We start from the raw sequence: 15958 nt of genomic DNA on the forward strand, positions 1-15958 counted from the left end.
TATGCAAAGGTAGTGATCAAACTGCACTGGTGCTACATAGCACCTGGACTACTGCTGCTACTCTGGTATAATGCATGCCTGGTGTGCAGCACACTATCCCTTTATCTGTGAATGAGATGGTCATCTTCAATTTGCTCAAGAGGTCTCTTCCCAATAAGTCTACTGGTGTCTCTGTGCTGTATAGGAATGGCACTAACACTTCCTGTGTCCCTACAATGATCAGTAAATCTTCTGTGAATGGAACAGTAGTAATAGCCCCAGAGAATCTGTGTGTGTTCATACTTATGTTGGTTAATAGAAGCCTCCTTCCTTAATACAGGACATGGTGGCCCCTGTATACACCATGAAACTGAACATCCTGTCTCCTATCTTCACTCCCACGTTAGGTTCCTTTTCTGGGACTGGGGTGACTGATAGGAATGGACACGTCAGGGCTCGCTGCGGGCTGTCCTATTGTGGGTCCTTGTTCATCCATAGGAGCTGGGAAGGATTTCCTCCCAGGACACTTGCTGCAGTGTAATGTGTCACAGTCCCTTATGGCAATGCATTCTGTTCCCATGACGGGGTAGTAGCTTGAGCAGGCACTTGCTGTGTAACATTCTGAATAATGTTTGGCATTGGACATTGTATAGGTTGTACCTGTGTGGGGGCTGTTACCTGTATTGTGCCTAGATTCCGTGGTTGTGCGGATCCTGGGGGGTACATGGGTCTGGGTGCTACTGCAGGACCCGGGCTGTATTGAACCTCAGGGGCATTTGCTGGCATCTTGTATGGTGGGGCATAAGAGGAATATTGGTTGGGGATGCACCGGGGTGATACTGCATGGGGGGACCTGCTTCAGTATTCTCATGCTATGTGTCCCACTTTTCCACATGACCAACAAAACCTTCCAAATGTGGTCGTTGTCCTCCAAACCCACCTCCCGTCCTCTCTGGGAGTTACTTCTTGCCCCCTGGACTTCTTCCATGTCTCTACTGCCACACTCCTGTCCATTCCTGCTGTAGTTCTTGTTCATTTTGCCTATCTGTGGTGCTGGTAACTACTGCAACTTCCATGCTCACTTTCGTTAACTTTTTCTGTACTAGCTTTCCTTCTGCTCGCTGCGCTTGTTCTTTCTCCCTTTCTTTCTTGTGGTTTTGCTCACAATAATGCACTGTATGCGCTTGTATCTCACCCATCCTTTTGCTTCAATGCCCACTATTCTATCTAAGTCTGCCTGTACATCTGCTTGAAGACCTCTGCATAACATATGATAAAATATTGGTATACTCTTATCCATGTCTCTTCTCACCACATCTCCTGAATTTAATGAATGTGAAATGCTGGGTCTTCATTTTGTCTCATTGTGAGGGCCTTGATTGATCCTATGTCAGGTTTATCCGGATATGCTCTTCTCAAGGCATCCCAGACATGGCCTTGGCAGTTATTGAATGGAGTCCCTTTGTGTATGGCACTCTCTAATTGAACCCCAGCCAGGGTACTCTGCTTTCTCCCAGATTGTGTTAGTTTGCCCTCCTGACATAACAGCAAGCAAGCTCTTCATGTCTCCTACGGCTAACGTGACACCTGCTGTCAGCTTTTCAGGGGCATAAATCCACTTTCCTGCTCCTGCAGTGAGTGTAGGCAAGGTCATCATTAGATTATTTGTATCCATCTGCGGCCATGGCACATAATGTAACCTGCCATTTCCTTTCTGTATTAAGGGGAATTTTTAGATGCCTTTTGCTCTGTTCTTCCCCCGTGTTACCACCATTCATCTTGGGCGAGATCTAAGCCTTTGCCCAATGGCATTCTCTCCCTATGCTCTTCCTCTGTCTTTCAGTCTTTCTCTTCCTCCTCCTATTCTTCTACGCCCCCTGAAGCTTCTGAATCAAAACTTTGCTGGTTCTGCTCCCTGCGGAATATACCATCTTAATTCCCCATACCCACTCGTTTCCCTTCCTACCATTTTTTACAGAATCTCCCTTGTTGTCCATGTATCAGCATTTATCATTGGGCATGGCCCTCCCCTCTCCCTTCGCCCTTTGCCTTATCGCCCTCTCAAGCTCCTTCTCTGTTTTCTGGATCGCTGCCATTAGATCCCTACACACTTTATTTTCTATCTTTGTTATAATCAGGTCTCAAGCTTTATTATTCCCTGTTGTACCCCATAATGCCTTAGGTTCTGAATATGCTTGGGGCTTATACCAGGAATTTTGTATATCCCACGGCAGGCTGTACGGGATGTGACCCGAGTGTGGGTGGGGCTGTTGGCTGTGCAGGCATTGGAGCCTTTACCGAATTGGTGCTCTCTACTGGAAGGGTTGGGATTATCGAATGCGTAGGCTTTGGAGCCTGTGCCGCACTGGTGTGTTCCCTTGGAAAGAGCGGGCTGTAGCCAGAACAGGTTTCTTATCCCCTTTTTCATGTCTACTCTCTACAATTTCCATAATTCTAATATACCTGATCTTTTATTGGGTTTTTTGCCTTTATAGGCTAATAGCAAATGCTCAATGATTCCCTTATTATGCATACCTTCTGCAGGCCATGCAGTAAACATTTTCCCTTCTGTCCCCGTCACCCATTCATTGTGATATTTTATAATCTTCAACCCTATATATTGCAAGCTCTTTACACATATGCTCAACCAGCATACACATGTGTAATGGGGCATCAAAAGACTCTAGTGCAAGCGGAACAAACAGGCCTGGAAATCCTGCACCCAATGACGGAAATAGTCATGGTAAATGGCAACGTTCTGCTTTATTAACAATCCATATAAAGCATGGACAGCAATGAGCGCATAAGTCTCCAAAGATCTCTCTTGTTGTTCTCAATACACACTTTTAACCAGAAAATATGTCATAACTGATGTCACATTACACTCTTAGTTGCAAAACATATGGGATTGAGGGATTGGTTAGTGGAATTGTCTACATATAGTTTGTATAGGGGTTAGTTCTTTCAATGGCTATGGCTCCACCTTCGACCACCCTAACATTAATAAAGGTAAGAAAGACATCATCTTGATGGCAGGTAATTGTCTAATGCAACAGCTACAAGGTGGCATCATTTTGAGAGTTGTGATTGGTTGGCATGAGTGTTACCAAACTTGGACACTTGGCAGGTCATCAGCAAATAAGCAGAAAAAAGTGGTAAGGGAGCAACAAGAAGGAACCGCTTCTTTTAATTAAATAAGACACTATCCCTTATTTCCTGTGCCACGGGCCAGGGCCTCTCGCTTTGGACTTGGCCTTGTCTGGCATCTCTTGCTGTGGGAATTTGTGGGGAGAGAAGGCAGGTGCCTATCTGCATGTATTTAATGAATATACACTGTCTTCCAATTATAAGTCATGTGTGAGGAGACCACATTTTTAATTATTCTACTCGGCTTTTACAAGAATTTTTGCTCATATTAACATGGGTTTTATTGCTCTCTTCGGTCACTGGAAACTTGATCAATCCATTCCTTAGGCAGTATTTAAGCTTCTGATTAATAGGCACCTGCCTTCAAAGGCTGTTTGTTCTCTATTTAATTCTAATAGAAATATGTCTTACACTCGGGAATTATTACCTTCTGTTCTCTTCGGAGCCATGATTACCTCCCTTTCCACTAGTAATCTTGGATGTTGGGTCGTGCAGCCCCTATCTGGCCTGCATGGATCTGTATTTCAGCTAATTCCGCAAGTCCTCTTCTTCAAAGCTTCCCATTAACTTTAACGTGGTTCTCCATTTTATGCAAAATCACTACTCGTTAACGTTGCTGTTTTACATTTAACAAGATATGTATGTATATTGTTCATGTTATGTTTCACTGTATACATTGACTATGTTAGGTTCTTCATGTCTATATGGTGCAGGTAATATTCTTCTTGTCTAAATGCACATTTGACCTAGTGTCTGTGTTTCTTCATGTTGAGTGCATATCTGCTTCATGTCGATTGTATTCTCGTGCGTCAGTTTGGCAGTGAGGTCCCTTGCTCTCGCCATCTTCAGTTACAGCATGTTCAGTTATTCCTGAGTTTGCAGGTTTATTTCTTCTTCTATTGTTCCAGGATATGGTCGGTAGGGTTGCCTTAGTGAATGCCGTTTCTCGTACTTGCGATATAGAGTTGGAGTCAGGGCTGACGCCATACATGACAAACTTCTCTCGCATTTATCATATAGAGGCGGGGAGTGGCAGATGCCATGAATGATGTATTCATCTGCCTCTCAACACATGTTAAACAACAAAAAGCCACAGTGACGTACTGGCCAACAACAGATCATCACAACAAAATAAAGACTGTCTCCAACAAAACCTCCAGAGGTCGTCCGCTAGGTGCACCCCCAAATCATCCCTAAAAACCACAAATAAACAAAATCTCAGTGCATCTTTGCACAACAACCCCAATAAACCCCCATCCAACATTGCGTTCTTCACTCCAGAGTCTCTTCTCACTCTCCACACATACACCACACTCCTCTCACCTTTTCAAAAACACACTTCTATATCCAATCTACACAACAACAAACCAAAATCACCAATTGTGTACACAATGGTTTATTGTCCCTCGTCTCTCCCCTTTACTTTGTGATGGAGGGAGTCAGTCCTCTCTACTTTAGGACTTCGCACTTCTTTCTCTATGCAGTGCTGCCCTCCCTCCTCTCTCGAGGGACGTTTCACTTCTATGTCTGTTTATTCTTACTACTGCTACCACTGTGATGCCACCCCCCATCCCGCGGGAGCTCTCTTCTCTTCTCTGTTTCTACCCAAAATTAAAAGAAAAAACAATGTACACCACATGATTCACTCCTTCGAACACGCCTCACTCACTCCCAATGCTTTGTTGTGCCTGCACACCTAGTGGCAGTGCCAAACCTCCAGCAATCAGGTAAACCTTTGGTCAACCCTGGTGCTTGCAGGCCTTCTTTAGGTGTGTGCAATCTCTGCTCCCTGCAGGCAGACGAGGCTTACCCAAGAAAGTGCAGCAGAGGAGCTCTTAGCCCCTTGGATGGGCATGGAATCACATCCCAGGGTCACCAAATATAAGGTAGGACCAAACCAAATTAATCCAATGAGCCAATAAAAGAACACGAGTTGCAAGAAAAACAAAAGTTTATTACATGCAGCAATGGCAGTGAACAATTCAAAATGCATTCAACGTGTTACCCTTAAATGTCGGTTTTATAGGATAAAGTGACATAACAGCTCTAACAATGTTGCAAGATACATGGACATTATTATTCACCTAATTGGGTGGTGATTGCTGTCCCCTACAGAAAATTAGATGATACCTAGCCCTTTTGGCCTATCCTATTCCTCGTGCCTTATCAAATGACCTCCTCTTAATAATGACCTAACCCCTCTATCTGCAATTCATCACTATCCTCTATGTACTCTCTAACCCTAAGGTTAACTGTAAATGCAAATATATACTATTTTTTCTGTACTATGCAAGGACAAAATGAATTGTAAAATGCTAACTTCAGTGTAACTATTAAGCCTTACTTTGTAACCAGCTTTGTGTATATGTAACGGCGCCACGATGCCCTTGGGCTGATGTGCACTTTAAAAATATGAATAAATAAATAAATAAATAAATAGGAAGAGATCAAGGGGTAAATTGGTGAACACCAACAGTAGGGGGAGTGAGCGGGGAAGTAAGTCTGTTCCAGGGCACCGGGATTCCTAGGAGAGAAAGTGTTGAGAGAAGGTCAAAATGGTTGACGTTATCGAATGCAGCAGAGAGGTTGAGAAGAATAAGAGTAGATGAACGGTTAGCATGATGAGCCGAAGAGATGTAGCTGCTGACATTGAGGAGAGATGACTAAGTAGAGTCCAGAGGTCAGAAGCCAGGCTGAAGAGAATTCTGGAGGTTGTGCGTGTCAAGGAACTCAGTGAGTCAGTTGAAAACTACACTGTCTAGGTTTTTGGACTAGTGAGGTATAAGAGAGAAAGGACAAAAGCTGGCAGGATAATTAGGATCTACGATAGGGATGAAAGTAGCCAAGTTGTAGGATGATGGAAATGTGGCACTGTCAAGAGAGGAGTTAAAGAGGTAAGTAAGATGCAGAGCAACACTGGGAGCTAAGTGCCTCACTATCTGTGGGGATTGAGGGTCGATGGGGGCACATGAAGTATTAGACCTGAGGAGAGGGTCAAGAATCTCATCATTGGTAGTGGAGGCAAATGAAGACATTGTCGCGGGAGAGGAGAGTATAGCTGGTGGAGAAAAATGAGCAGGTGAGGGGGATAGAAGGTCATTTGCAAGGGTATTTTGAATATAGGAAGTTTTTGAAGCAATGTAGAGAGCTAGATTGTTAGCAGAAAGAGTACAGGAGATGGAGGAGGGTTTAAGAGGTGAGGGAATTGAGTGAGAGATTTTTGGAGGTGCCTGGGTTGTGAAGATTGAAACAAAACGTGAGAGATGGAAGTCACTTTTGGCAGAGTCAAGAGCAGTGTAGTAGTTTTGAAGAGCAGTTAGGTAGAGTTAGAGAACAAAGGAGCACCTAGATATTTGCCAAGGGCAAAGGGTTTTGCTCATTTCCGTTTTCAGGGTGTGGATGGCAGTGGTGTAGGTCAGAGAAGTATATAGGGAATTTGGAGGGAAACCTGCACTTGGTAATGGAAGCGGTAGATGGAGAGAGTGGGTGAAAGTGGGAGTGGCGATTGAGGCAAAGACGATGGAATAATCAGAGGGAGAAGGAGCAGTGGAGATATTAGAAGCAAAGAGTTGAGAGGAGGTAAGAATAAGATCAACGGAGTTAACATTTGCATGGGTGGGCTGAGAGTGGACAGAAGAGAGAAAGTGGTAAAGGAGAAGAGAGTTAAAGCCAGTGTATAGAGGAGTTGCGAGAGAGGAGAGGTTAAAGTCACCACTGTCAATGAGGTGATGATTGGGATGAAGGGAGTCAATTATTTGGGAGAGGTGGTCAATAACTTGACTAACAGGAGCGTGTGGCTGATAGAGAGATAACATATAAATGCCATAGGGTGCAGTGATTGTGGAGGTAGTGTATTTGAAAGATGCAGAAATATCAGGTGATGGGGGAGTAGGAGATAGAGGAAGTTTGGAAGATGCAAACAGTCCAACACCCCAGCTCTACCAGTTGGGCGGGGAGATTGAGTGAAGGTGTAGGCAGGGCTATGAAGGGCAGCAATGGTCGCAGATTCTGACAGAGAAATCTGGGTTACTATAAGGGTAATGAGGTCAAGAGAGGGAGAATGGGAAAGAAGGAAGCAGAGGTAAAGGAAGTCTTGTTACAGACATATTATTCATTCCAAACAGCAATATAAAGAGAGTGCGATTTAGAAGCATACTGATGTTGAGTCTGCGAAGTAGAGTGGCACTGGGCATAGCTGTGAGAAGAGGAAGTGTGATGAAAGTTAGGCTTGGAGGTTTTGTGAATAGAGAGAATAGGTGAGCGAGAAGAGGGTTGGCGTTGATGGAAAGAGATCATAGCGATGAGCATAGGAGAATGAAGAAAGAAATAAAAGAGAAAGAAAGCGATAGTAAGAGCAGTGGGTGGAGAGGGCACGGCTGAGCAAAGTCGTAATTGAAACTCACAAGCAAGTAGCAGGACACAATGGCTGAAGGTTGGCCCTAACTGTTTGCCCTTTACTGGGTCGCCCCAAAGCAAGGAGTCAAGTACTGGAAGTGGTGAGCAGCATCCAATGGCAGAGGTGGGACCATCAACCGGCGGCTACAGAGCTGGACAGACCAGTAGATGGAGTCCTGGCCCGCCCACCCCATTTGTAGCTGGTGTAGGATGGTGGTGCAGGCGGCTGAGGTAGCTGGCTGGATACAGGATTCCTTTCTGAGATTAGCAGCAGGTGGCAGTCGGGGAGCTATACTGCCTCTGCATACAGCCTCAGGCAGATGGATTGAGTGTCTCTGGCGTTGTGATGAGCTTCATGTTGCTCTCAGCCCAGTTTAAGCCCCTTTTGGAGGTGGAGAGGCCTTTCAAAGATGGCGGCATGTGGTCAGAGGTCACATGAGCAGTCCATCGATCGATCCTGAATGCTTCTTGTAGGTCCGCTGACCTCTGCAGGCAGCCTCAGGTAGAAGGAAGGAGTGCCTATGGTGCTGTTGTGATGAGGTTTGTGTTGCTCTCCGTCCAGTTGAAGCTCCTTTAGGAGGTTTGAAGATTTCTAAGAGGACTAGGAGGCATGAGTCTCCTATGTCTGTTATTCACAGTGCATGTTCCACCTTTTGGACGGTTGCAGTTTTGTGCTGCACTTGTGGCAGAAGCCAGATTGGTACTTGCGGAGGAGGCCAAACTGTCAGATTCTGGCAAGTAATTGAGCCGCAACTTCTCGATTAGATCCCCAATGAACGGTTGACTTGTGATGTGCGTGTAGTTTGCTAGGTCTTGTGGGTCAAGCTATGGTGTTTTAAGAAGCGATGTATGACAACTGTTTTCAACACATCTGGGAATGTATCTTCATTGATGGTGGCATTCACAATATTGAGGAGTGTGTTGAGCACTGGGCCAGGGAATTGTTTAATGAGGGAAGTTGGGTGGAAGTAGTCAGTGTAGGCAGTAGGTTGAAGGGAACAATTGTGTTTTTCTGCTGGTTCTTTTTCTTCTAGCATTGGGTCTTGCCCCTGGCTTGCTCTGTGTGCATTCAGTGACAGTGCAGTGGCAGCAGAGAAGGGTTCTGCATACCTTTCAACTAAGAAGCAAAGAATTTCAGCCCAAGTGCCTCAATCTTGACCCCGATATATTGTTTTCACAATGGTTTAGGTGGGTGTAGATGTGGAGGATTACATGAGGTGTTGGGTTTTCTTAATTCAATGTAAATCTTTCACATTAAAAAACAATGTGCCTTGGCCCACACCATAAGAACATAGTGTCTTAACATGTGATTACCGAATTCCAAATGTACAACAAAATACAACTGTAATCAAATAGATGTATTTATCTTTTAAGATGCACATGTTGTAGTCTGACAAGGTCGCCACTGTGATTAAAATCGTATGAGTCTTACTCAAGGAAATCTATCTTCTACACATTTTGTTTCATGTAATGAGGAATGATTTCACAATACAGTCTGCCTTCAAGATCTGGAAGTTAGTGTCCATCGTCAAATGGATTGTCAAACAGAAAGAGACAATATGACACCAGAGCAATGTCTGAGGTGTTTACTAAATGAATGCCTGGCAAATTAGACAGGATTATTGTAATTTGGGGAGTTTTCTTAAAATGTCAGTTGGGATTTCCCCATTCATTTGCATCTTAACTTCTCCAACATGTTTCTGTTTGCTTATGTATATTCTTGAAATCCGGGTGCCTAAGGTAAAAGATATGATGTTTCTGCTTCTAAGGGTATTTAAACAAAAGGAAGGAACATATAACAGACTGCATCAATACAGTACATATCCTCAGACAGCAATTTCTTGTAGCAACCATGAAACAAATATAGGCTGCATTATGTGTTCTCAATAATCATCAAAAAGCAGTATTACCAAAAAATATAATTTTTAATATATTAATCACTCTTTAGCACAAGAAATACACTCATTTGTTTTAAAAAACATATACACATAACATAGTCATATACATCTTAAAATCATGCCACCTCACAGTGTACAGAATTAAATGCCAAAAATGTCATTAGCACATCACAACAATGGCAACTCAATTGTTCACATTTCCCATTGTGTGAACCAGCCCAATTGAGTTGCCATTGTTTGAGGATATATACTGTGTTGATGCAGTCTGTTATATGTTCCTTCCTTTTGTTTAAATACACATTATTTATCCTCACTTAGTAGGAGGGAATATCACCAGAACGTGGGGGTTACCCCTGTAGAAAAACTATCTGCTTCTAAGGGCACATCAAAATGTGATGAAACAGCTTGGGAAAGAAAATGTATGTTATGAGAAGAATTATATCCCTGGGATTCATATGGTAGATTTGTGGGTCTTTTTGGGATCAATGAATGAATCACATACATAGCTATGCATTTGAAATTGCCAGGGAATTGGAAGTTGCATCCGGAATTTGGCATGTCTACTAAAGCTAATACACACCCCTCAGTAGTATCTCCGGATAATGCATTCGTAGATGATTTCCGAAACTCAAAACTGTCATACAGGTAACCTAGACCCTTTCATTCATTAACCGTCTTTCAAATAAACCAAATACAAGCAATTGCAAGGATAATATTGAAAGTAATCATTTTCCAGTTTGCTTACATATGCAAAGATCATAACAAATTTAAGAAACCTACCAAATAACCAACTTTGATGTAAAAAAAGTAATAAAAAAAAAAAAGACAGCTCATCCAACATTGGTATCCATGGCAACATAATAGCACAAGCTTCGTCGGGTACTCTGAGGTTGGCATCATGGAAGGAGAAACAGACAACAGATTCAAAGTTTAAAAATACTGATTTATTGAGACAATGTCAGGATAGAGTAAGGACTATCTTGCCCTAAGCCAAGGTGGGATTTCCCTACCTAATAAAATTAAGGAAAGTCTGTGTCTGAATGTTCAACTGAAAAGTCTGTCTGTGTCCAAAACCTATGCTTGCCCTCACAACTAATACAAACAATGTTTAGGGAGGTCAACCATAAACTAAGCAGTGATTCAAACAAAGTTCTGAGCTGTTTTCCAGCTCTCGCTTACTCTTCAGCTTCTTTTTCCCCAATGTCAATAAGTTCATCACAATGTTCCATTTACCTTTATGTAGACTTGATGAAATACAGTTCCACACTTTTACAAGGATCAGGGTGCCCTTCCCCAAGTTCAAAGCAGTTCCAGGGTAACACAGTTCCAAGGCACAAATATTTAGGCTTTCCTTCCCCAAGTTCAATGTTCAAATGCTGCACAAGAAAATAAGTATCTTGAAGCTTTATCTGTATCACAAGACTTTGCTACTCAGGGCTCCCTTGCTCCAAGTCTGATGTTCACTGTCGGTTGTTTTCCTTCTTTCACCACCGTACACTTCCTTGTTAGCTTCTAGGGGTTACCTGGTCTTGGCACAGTTTTAGACCGCTCGGTCCACCCATTACAGGCCACGCAACCAGGAACCTAGCATTTGCTTTCAATAGTTCTTGATTAACCATATATTAGTTCTCTGGTCTTGGCGCAGTTTCAGACCACACGTCCCACCCACTACAGGTCACTCAACCAGGAACTATTAGGTTTCTTTCAGAGTTCAATAGTTTACTCAACAGGCAGTTTCTTAAGCCACTGATTCACCACTTTATCACATATGTTGTCTCCTAATCTGGATTCTGCTTTATTAAAAGTTTCTTGTATTCACGAATGGTTCACTTTGCCAAAGATGTTGCTTCCACTTGTAAATGTGGCTTTCCCGTAATGAAGTATTCCTTTGCTTGTTTCTTTCACTTCGGTATTCAATAAGGGTCAATGTTGCTATTTAAGTGCCAACTTGCATGTTTCATTCAGCTTTCACTTGTTTCATTCAGTTCGATATTCAATAGGAGTAACTTGAGTTACTTTCACTTGTTTCATACAGTTCGGTATTCAATAGGAGTAACTTGAGTTACTTTCACTTGTTTCACACAGTTCGGTATTCAATAAGACCATATTGTGTTACTTTCACTTGTTTCATGCAGTTCGGTATTCAATAGGAGTAACTTGTTTTGCTTTCACTTGTTTCATGCAGTTTGGTATCCAATCGGAGTAACTTGTGCTACTTTCACTTGTTTCATGCATTTCGGTATTCAATAGGAGTAACTTGTGTTACTTTTCACTTATTTCATACATTTCGGTATTCAATAGGAGTTAGTTCATTTGATTCCACACCCCGCTACTGTATTTGCAGGTTTTCAGAGCTCCCCGGTTAGTAAAGTGTCCCAGACACTTACCCGGGCATTGCCGCTCCACCACATGGCTTGTTCCTTTCTGCGGGAAAGCCTGCTTGCCAGCTGCTTCTCGCAGCACTCTCCAGCGTTCGTGCTGAGCCTTGTCGACGCGGTCTGACAGCTCTGGCTATTCGCCTTGTCTCCAGTGGCTTCTCTGACCTGCACTATTCCTCTGGCAGGCTTCCAAGGGACCCAGCAGGTGTTCCGATGTCTTGGCTTCTCCTGCTCCCACCTGGCTCCTTCTTCCACTACTCTCCACCTCCAACGCTTTCCTTGCAGCTTCATAGTTCGACCTTTTATACACCTGTGGTCCAATAATGGACTGCATGTGTGTTCCATCAATAACTGTTGCCTGACTATCATTAGTGGTGCATGCCTGACTTTCATGCATCTTCTTCATCCCATTTCTAGAATGGTGAGAGGAGGTAATCTCTACTATCAGTTGTGTCTTCTTCGTCTCAGTACCTGAATTTATTTTAAAGGGGGGATGAAGTGGAACACTTTTATAATGGCCCATAACAGTGGGGGAGAGGTTTGATTGACTATCATGAGCATAAGGGGGATACCATGTCTCACCTAAAGGTACCCCACTCCCGATCCCCAAGGACCCTCCACGAGGTGGTTCTACCTCGCTTTTCCACCCCCAGGGTCAGGATCCAATAGTGATGGCCTTCCCCTGGCCACCTGCATAGAGGATCCAAGGAAGGGGAATAGGAGTGAGAATATCCTCCGGTTTCTCACAGTACCTGGTACAATCATTAGCCACTAGAGAGGTATGACAGGGGCAATGCTCCTGCTAATTATGTTTATCTATGGGCAGAAATGGTTTGCTTTCTTGCACACATTTTTCATGTGCGTATCTGATAATCCTTATTATGAACATGTTAGTGAGATATAATTTCTGTAGGAAGTGGGAAGGGAATTTCCCCCTACAAACCACTGCAATTCTTTACAAATCAGTATAAAAGGCACTTCTTACAGCACGTTTTATCAATAACTTAGCTAAAAATGTTTGTATTGTGAAGGCATCATGAAGCAAGACACACACAACAGACTTAAAGTTCAACACAATGGACCTCATTATGAGACCAGCGGTAGCCGTGCTGGTAAAACCGGAACGGCTGCCACCGGAATCATTTTTTTTCCGGCGGACCCGGTAATTGCCCATTCCCTCGCGCCGAAAAACATTACTCGCCATTCCCATTTGAGTCCTATTGGACTCAATGGGAATGGGGAGTCCGGATGCACGGGCACCATTCCTGAATGGTGCCGGTGCATCCGTCGAGGTCTGCTCGCGGGTGCCGGTACGCCTTCCAGGTCAGACCTGACGGGCAGAAAGGCGCCCGCAAGCAGACTTTGTAGTTTACCGGTCAGGTAACAACGGTACCGGCAAGCTTACCGGTACTGTTGTTACCGGACTGGCAAGCTTATAATGAGGCCCAATACACTTTATTAAAATTAAATATCAGGAATGTAGAAGGCCTCACTTGCCCTGCTAAGGTGGGATTTTCCTACCTGAATGAAATTAAGGAAAGTCTGAGTCAAAGAGCTCAACTTAAAAGTCTGTCTGTGTCCAAAACCTACACTTGCCTTCACAACTAAAGCTAACCAATGTGTAGGGATATCAAAATCAAAAGAATTGTTGTGCAACTCAAAGTTCTGAACTTCTTTCAGCTCACATCTTTCTTTCAGCTCCCTTTCCCCAAGTATAAGAATGTTTCACAAAAATGTCTCAAGATTTGGCCTCTTGGCTTTGATTTGTACACTTACAATCTTCTGTCTTTTCCTTGTCAGCCTCTTGGCTTTGCCATCAGTAGTTACACATCCTTTCCAGTCTTTGGCCTTGTGACTCTGCATTTATTCACAAACGTTTTGTTAAGGGTGTTTTACTTACATTCACCTTCTTAGGACTCTTTGGGGGTCATTACGACCCTGGCGTTAAGGGTTGAATGGCGCCGTAAAAGGTGTCGGCGCTGTTAAACCCTTAACGCCTGATTACGAGGTCCCTTTGCGGGGACCCGACCTTAACGGCTGGATTTACCAGCCGTTAAAGTAGGGTGCCGCAAAGGGACCTCAGTGCTAATTACAGTACCGCAATTTGCGGTACCGTACTTAGCGTCTTCCCCAGTCCCATTGAGCCCTATGGGGCGAAAATGGGAAAGGGGAAGGGCCATGGTGAAATGGGGAAATACTGACCCGCCAACCTTGGAATGGGGCGGTATTTCCCCATTCCACCATGGCGGACTCGTTACAACACCGCCACCAACCATGGTGCTAATAGCGCTATGGTTTAGCGCTGGGGTTGTAATGAGGGCCTTTGTCACTTTTGTGCCCTCATTTGGAACTTGTTTTCCCCTGGGCATTTTGGAAAATTCATTTGATTCAATTGGTTTATTCCATTTTACACTTAAAATGCTTAATTTCAGGGTTTCAGGTAATGCAGTGTTAAATAAGCATGCAGGCCACTTAATTGTAAAGTTCCCTTCAGTGTACGTTCAATATGCATTAGTTTTCCTGTTTTTAAAGTTCCATTCACTTCAATATTGAACAAGTATTGGTTTTGCTTGAATTTTAAAGTTCCATTCAGTTAGGCATTCAATAAGCATTAATTCTGTTTGATTAGTAAAGCTTCATTCAATTCGGCATTCAAGAAGCATTGTTTCATTTAATTCAGTATGCCGTAAGCATTATTTTCATGTAATTGTAAAGTTCCATTCATTCGGCATTCAATATATGATATGATAGTTTATTTATATAGCGCCTATACACAATGGGCCTCATTACGAGTATGGCGGTAGCCATGGTGCTATTAGCGCCATGGCTGCCTCCAAACTGGCCTCCATTACCGGGTTCCTGCAATGGGGACTTACCGGGTCATTCTGACATAGGAGGACCCGGTAATTCCTCCTTGCAGGAGCAATTCCCCATTCCCATTTGAGCCCCTATAGGGCTCAATGGGAATGGGGAGGGAGGTAACAACAGGCACATTACAAGTGTCCCGTTGTTATCTCCCTCTTCCCCTCACAGGACCCGAAAAAGACGTCTGGTTTTACCAGACGTTTGATCCCGGTCCTGCAAAGGGAAACTCGTAATAGGCGCTGCCCGTAATGAAGGGGGACTGTGCCGTACCGCCCCCCTTCATTACGGGAGCGCCAGGGTCGTAATGAGGCCCAATGTGTTTCAAAGTGCTTCAAGGCAAGGGAGGGATCAAGGGAAAATACAATGGGCCTCATTACGAGTTTGGAGGTACCATGGAGCTATTAGCTCCATGGCTGCAACCCGGCCTCCTTTACCGGGTTCCTCCGACATCGACATAGGAGGACCCGGTAAGTCCTCCTTGCAGGAACCATTCCCCATTCCCATTGAGCCGGAGGGAGGTAACAACGGGCACATTATGTGTGTCCCGTCGTTACCTCCCTCTTCCCCTCGCGGGACCTGGAAAAGACGTCTGGTTTGACCAGACGTCTGATCGGGTCCCGCGATGGGAAGCTTGTAATCAGCCCTGCCGGAATGATCCGGGTCCCGTGATGGGAAGCTTGTAATCAGCCCTGCCGGAATGAAGGGGGCCGGTCCCGTACCGGCCCACTTCATTCCGGCAGCGCAAGCCTTATAATGAGGCCCAATGACATTCTTACAGGCCATGAACAGTAAGGATGTGAAATTAACTATCGTGCTCAGCCTGATGACATTTCAGATGGTGCAAGAGCTAAAACATAGATAAGGAAGGGAGGGGGAAGGTGGGAAGGCAATGGAAACAGACAGGCGACTACCGTACTAGGCCTGACAACATTTCTCGTAGAGCCGGAGAAAACAAAAGGTGAGGGAGAGGGGTGCGGAAAGGAAGGGGAGGAACAAAACAAGCGACTATGGTACTAGGCCTGACGACATTTCAGATAGTGCTGGAGAGGGGTAGGGGTGAGGAAAAAAGAAGTAGGGGGAGGAGACAGACGAGGTTGCTATCATACTGGGTCCAGGGACAATTCTGATAGAGTAAGTGCATAGAAGAAAGTAAGGGGGGGGAGGAAATAGGACAAGGGGAAAAGGAGAGGAGGAGAGAACAGAGAGTAAGCAGTCAAAAAGAGTGGAGAAGCAAGAGGGCAGAGCGAATACAATTGCGGAAGTCAGTAGTAACACATAATGTTGCAAGCCTAGATA

This window comes from Ambystoma mexicanum, chromosome 1q (assembly GCF_040938575.1).
Source record: "Ambystoma mexicanum isolate Mex_15411 chromosome 1q, UKY_AmexF1_1, whole genome shotgun sequence".
In the NCBI taxonomy this organism is placed as follows: domain Eukaryota; kingdom Metazoa; phylum Chordata; class Amphibia; order Caudata; family Ambystomatidae; genus Ambystoma; species Ambystoma mexicanum.